A 6,525-nucleotide genomic window follows, 5' to 3' on the forward strand; every position below is an offset into this window, starting at 1 on the left:
AGATACTTAGGGGGAAAAATCAACAGAATATGGCAACTTGCGGTAGGAAGTGGAAGAAGGCTTTGAGCCCTGGTGTTTTCTTTTAGGCTTTCTTTTTGCTTGTATTTGAATCATGGGCAATTAGCATAGTTTGTGGCTCCTACTAAGAACTTTTGTCATGTTGAATTTGCAGTGCCCATATATTATCAAGTTGGAAGCATTCCACAAAAAGTAGAAAATGTAAGAAATATTAAACTTATGTCTTTGTAATCTTTGAAAATACCTTTTTTGAGTTTATGGATCATTAAAATTATATGACAAGAATATTTTCCTTTGGAAATCAACTATTTAAAATTTCTTAGTGTTGGTGTCCTCCAAGGCTTGCCTCAGTTCTTTACTTTGACCTGTGATAAATGATCTGTGATAATGTGACCATAAAATGACTTGCTTCAGAAGAGGGTACTACCTGGAATGTTTAGTTAGAGCCCTCACCAGAAATTATGCCTCTTAGAATTTGGTAGGGGTAACTTCTTTTTGGAGAAGAAGACTGTCTTTTGCTCTGCTAAGTAAACTACTAGTCTTTAATTTTGAATCAGGAAATAGTAAATACACATTGTACTTTTTATACTTTTTATTAAGTGATATGACCATAAAGATGTGTTCTGCTATAGACAATTGTCTGAAAGCTTCCCTTCTCATATTTTAATCAAAATAACCTTGACTTGTACACAGACATATGAATGAATACTTGCTCATATGATCTCAGTTCTCAAGTACCTTTGGGAGAGGAGTAATGAAAACCTCTGAATTTTTTCTTCATTCTTTTGGCATATTTTCCTTTTTGAGATATTTTTTAAAATCAAGGCTTCAACACCTTCAAAATTAAATTCTCTTTAGCATATTTCTTTTATGTACTTGATCAAATTTAGTAATTCCTTCTACTCTTATCTTCTCATGTACTGTTTCCAGTTACTGATACAGCACATTTGAATATAAAGTCTACATGTAGTGTTTCTATTTTCACTAATGCTAATAATTTATATTAATTTTTAAAAACTTTGGCAAATTTGCTCCATTTTTCATCATTTCCCCCTCCCAGTTTCATTTGTAGATGTTCTGAAGATTATATAGCTTAGTTCCATCTAATGCCTAGCTTTCTGTATGGTTATATTCCACTACATTGTTCTCATTTTGTGTGTGTGTGTGTGAGGGGATAGTGTTTGTAAAGTCTCAACATCATCATTTATAATATCTTACAATTGAATTTGAATTGTAAACCATTGCTGCTACTGGTTGCCATGAGTTTCCATTTGGCATGAGTCATAGATTCATAGATTTAGATGTGGGAGGGACATTAGTGGAGATCAAGTTTTTGCTGCCTGATGTGGTTTCTGTCCTCTTTTACCCCCTCTATCAAAGTTAATGTTTTACATCAGTTAAACTTATTAGTAAAATGGTAATAATCTGAGTCACTGTCTTTGCATTTATCCATTTCTTATTTTTTTAGAACTGATACCTTATTTAAGTAGTGTATTTAAGAATGGAAGTAATGGCATGTGATGTCACTTCATTTAACCAGTTCAGTACACTTCAACATTTAAGCATCTTCCTCATTCAAGATGTTGTGATAGACATTGACATCACAAAGAGAAAAACAGAATAGACTCTGTTGTTCATTTTGGCTTTTGCTTTAGTGAGGTATTATGGCTTAATGATCTGATCTTGAAATCAGGAAGAACTAGGTTCCAGTCCTTAATCTGACTCATATTGGCTGTGTGATCTTAGGCAATTTACTTAACTTCCTGGTGCCCTAGGAGAGTCTGAGATTATTAATTACAGAGAAAGTTCTGTCCTGCATTGGTAAAAGGATTTCCTTTACCTGGTAGTTCGCTATAGCAGTGAAATCACAGATCCATTTCCTAACCCTGACCAGCTAACTTCCATACCAATTACTAATAGTTATCTTTTGTCATTTAAGATACAGTAAATTTATTTATTATATGTGATATTCATTAGGGTTCACCATGTCCACTATCTCCTTAGTCTCTTCTTGTACAAAAATTAGTTACGATATACAGTAGGTGGGAGGCTTCAAACTATTCCACAAGCTTGTGGCCTTTTTAATTTCTTTATCCTGAACCATAATCTTCAACATATTTTCTGCTGTCCTCCTTTGCCCACACTTTTTCATTGAAGTCACCAATTATTAAGGTACATTTTTTTGTTTTTTATGGTGCCTATTTAAATATTATTCTCCAAGACAATTGCATTTCCACTTGTTTACAGTCCTGATGAAGTGCAATGTTGTTCACTTCTCTCCCTCTGCACACATTCAAGTATTCGGAATGCCCAGATTTACACAGTAGCTTCAATGTTCCCTTTAAACTGCTACTGCCTTGGCTACAAATTTGACTCCTTCCATTTTTGGAAAGCTATGTGGAATGCCCTTTCTTCTGGTGTGTTTAGTCGACCTCTTCAATGGTGGGTCCAGAAGAAGCCCCTCCAGGTGGGGCTGCTCCACCCCGGGGAACCTCTCAGGCGTGCCTCCCGGCATGCCCTCTGTACTCTGGGACAGCTTAGGAATGATGGGCTTGCAGACCTTCTTCAATTCTTTCTGCTGATGCTCAGATTCTTCCTTCTCAGCAGTCTGGTTCTTATCTAGCTAGTTGATTATTTCATTACATTTGTCAAGGATCTTCTGTTTGTCATCACCAATTTTGCCTTGCAGTTTTTCATCCTCTACAGTTGCTTTCATGTTGAAAGCATAAGATTCAAGAGGATTCTTGGAAGACACCTTGTCTCTCTGCTTTTCATCCTCAGCCTTGTATTTCTCAGCCTCCTGGACCATACTCTCAATGTCTTCTTTGCTCAGACGTCCTTTATCATTGGTGATAGTGATCTTGTTCTCCTTGCCTGTGCTCTTACCCACAGCAGAAACACTGACGATGCCATTTGCATCAATGTCAAATGTTACTTCAACCTGAGGAACACCCCTGGGTGCTGGAGGAATTCCTGTGAGCTCAAATTTGCCAAGCAGATTGTTATCCTTTGTCATCGCTCTCTCACCTTCACAAACCTGAATAAGCACACCAGGTTGGTTGTCCGAATAGGTGGTAAGGGTAGTGTCTGCTTGGGGGGATGGTGGTATTACATCTGATCAGAACAGTCATAACTCCACCAGCAGTTTCAATTCCAAGGGAAAGAGGAGTGATACCCAACAATAGCAAGTCCTGCACATTCTCAGATTTATCTCCAGACAAAATGGCAGCCTGGACAGCTGACCATAAGCAATAGACTCATCAGGATTGATATTCTTGTTGAGCTTCTTGCCATTGAAGAAGTCTTGCAGAAGCTTCCGGATTTTGGGGGTTCAAGTGGAACCACCCACCAGGACGATGTCATGAATCTGAGACTTATCTAGCTTGGAATCTCTTAAGGCCTTCTCCACAGGGTCCAGCATGCCACGGAAGAGCTCTTTGAAACGGGCCTGGGTGATTGATGTATAGAAGTTGATACCTTCATAGAGGAAGTCAATCTCAATACTGGCCTGGGTACTGGAAGAGAGGGTATGCTTTGCACATTCACAAGCAGTGTGGAGACGGTAAACAGCCCTCTTGTTCTCACCGATGTCCTTCTTGTGCTTTTGCTTGAACTCGGCAATGAAATGGTTGACCATTCGGTTGTCAAAGTCCTCCCCACCCAAGTGGATGTCCCCAGCTGTGGACTTGACCTCAAAGATGCCATCTTCAATGGTAAGAATGGAGACATCAAAAGTACCACCTCCAAGGTCAAAGATCAGCACATTTCTCTTGGCACCAACCTTTTTGTCCAAGCCATAAGCAATAGCAGCAGCAGTTGGCTCATTGATGATTCGGAGCACATTGAGACCAGCTATGGTTCTAGCATCTTTGGTGGCCTGACATTGGGAATTGTTGAAATAGGCTGGTACTGTGACCACAGCATTTGTGACAGTCTTCCCAAGGTAAGCTTCAGCAATTTCTTTCATCTTGGTCAAGACCATAGAAGATACTTCCTCTGGATAGAAACTTTTGGTCTCCCCTTTGTACTCTACTTGGACCTTGGGCCTGCCTGCGTCATTCACCACCGTAAAAGGCCAATGCTTCATGTCTGATTGTACAACTGCATCATCAAATCTGTGACCAATCAGATGTTTGGCATCAAAAACTGTGTTGGTGGGGTTCATTGCAACTTGATTCTTTGCAGCATCACTGATTAAATGTTCTGTGTTGGTGAAGGCGACATAGCTTGGGGTGGTCCTGTTTCCTTGGTCATTAGCAATGATCTCTACTTTCCCATATTGGAGGACTCCCACACAGGAGTAAGTGGTGCCAAGATCAATGCCAACTGTGGGTCCCTTCAACATGGTTTCTGGGGAGTCAGGGGTCGTAGCTGACCACTGTGGAGAGAGAAGGGCTGTTGCTGCGCTGAGTAGCTATTAAGGTACATGTTGACATGGTTTGAAGAATCTCATCAAATTCTTGGTAGAATTTCATTGTTTCTTCAACCTCTGTCACAGATGTTGGCACACAAACTAAATTTTCTTTGTGGTGGTCTTTTTGTTTTTGCTTATCATGAGCAGTGCCAAGTATGATGGCCCAAGTGTCCCATGAAATTATATTTAGTGTAACTTAACAGAATACAAAATTGACTTGCCCAATAATCTTAATCAGGGCTTCTTAAACTTTTTCTACTTTTAATCCCTTCTGCTCTTCGTAAACTGCTGCGCTGCTCTTTATCATGCCTCTAAGTTGTTCCTGTGAGCAATCATTCCATCCAGTTGCTATTTTAAAAAAATCTTTTGATTACATTTATAGTGAAAATTTCAGTATGGAAGTAGTTCAGTTCTGCCCATTCTTTGCTTGCTTAACAAAGATCTCCCATTTAGAATATCTCACAATGGATAGAATGCCAGACCTGGAGTCAGGAAGACCCAAGTTCAAAGGTGGCCTCAGAAACTTACTAGCCATGTGACCCTGCTCAAGTCACTTAACCCTGTTTGCCTCAGTTTTCTTATCTGTAAAATGAACTAGAGAAAGATATGGCAAACCACTCCAATGTCTTTGCTAAGAAAACCCCTAAGAAAAGGGGTCATGAAGAGTCAAGAACTACTGAAGAAAAATGGCTGAACAACAATAATAGATGACTTAGGAAATGTGTGATTCTGAGTGGCCTCTGCCCCCTTTTATTCCACCCTCCCATTACTACAAAAGAAGAAGGGTTGTGCACAGGATTTAAGTAGATTTTCATTTTCTTTTCTTTTCTTTCTTGTATTGCATTGGCCAGAGAATTCATTTCCTGGTGAGCTATCCTTAGCTATGCAAAGTGTCTAGCAGAAGATGAAGTAGAGTCCAAGATTGTCCTAGAAATCTTTCTGGTGGAGAAAACCTGCCAAAACTTAGATTTTACTAACAGAGCCTTCGAGAATGCAGTGTCCATCACCTCAGCACCACAATAATGTTTTAGGATAATATTTTCTTGGAAGAAGATTTTATACGTTTTGTTTACTTTTGCTAGACATTGAATTTGAAAATACTAAGCCCCTTTTGCATATAAGAAAACCAAGACTTAGGGAGCTATTTGCCTATAATGACACAAATCGGTGGCACTGTTGTACTTAAAATCCATTATTATTAGAAACCTGTTCTTCTTATGGATCCACTGGCCAAAGAACATCATTCTTAATGTGCAATAAGAATTATCATATTATTCCTATTGCCCATTAAGAGACTTAAGTCTTCAGTGTTTTCCACAAATCTTTAGCAGCTTTACTCAAAATGATCGTAAAGTCATTGGGGTATTTTTCAGAGCATATGGTTTTGTTTTGTATTTTCAGTTGGTATTCTTTAATCCTAGTTTGTCTTCAAGATTTAGGCCTCAATTAGGAAGCTTTTCCACTACTCTTACTGCATGGTAGAAGACTTTTTGATCAGAGCTTGGGAATTTAGTATCTAAGTCAGTGGTGTTTTGTGCTTATCCATAAGCAAAGAATGTCAACCTTTTTGTAGAGATATGACTTGTCCACAGCAGAAGGTAAATGGTAGCTAACAGATGCTTTCATTTGTTGTATTAGGCACCTATTTTTAACTGAAAAGTATACAACATTCTTTGGATTAGAATTTTGTTTTGCTTTCTTTCCACAAATAATGTATATAATTTTCAGGAGTATGTTTGCAGTGAGACTTGGTAATGTTCGTCTCAGGTCAGCTATCAGAGTGAGCCATTGTCCCTTCTCCATTTTCCTCAGACTGAGCTGTGCCATGCCACATTAGCCAGCCCAGCCTCTGGGAATGGGTGTCTAGAGAAGTGGGCTGGCTTTCTTTATGGTCTTTATGGTCACTTCAAGACCATTTGGGACTAGCCTTCATTTCACCATCCCTTTAGGAAGGAGTATCTGGGGTTAGTTTGGAAAGAGCAAAATATCAGGAATGAGAAGTTCATCACTCCTAGAACCTTACTTGTAGACAAAGTAATGGGTGATCACTGTAAATTCTCAGCTCTAATTGCCAGCCATCAATATTATTTAGC

General features: G+C 39.0%; 1 pseudogene; it reads right to left on the reverse strand.

Moving 5' to 3' along the window:
* Positions 1-2,441: 2,441 nt before the first annotated feature.
* LOC138177469 (heat shock cognate 71 kDa protein-like) lies at positions 2,442-4,363 on the reverse strand (annotated as a pseudogene).
* Positions 4,364-6,525: the final 2,162 nt, after the last annotated feature.

Source organism: Petaurus breviceps, unplaced genomic scaffold (assembly GCF_028583685.1).
Source record: "Petaurus breviceps papuanus isolate PSGF00001 unplaced genomic scaffold, PetGlider_PUasm1.0 90417, whole genome shotgun sequence".
In the NCBI taxonomy this organism is placed as follows: domain Eukaryota; kingdom Metazoa; phylum Chordata; class Mammalia; order Diprotodontia; family Petauridae; genus Petaurus; species Petaurus breviceps.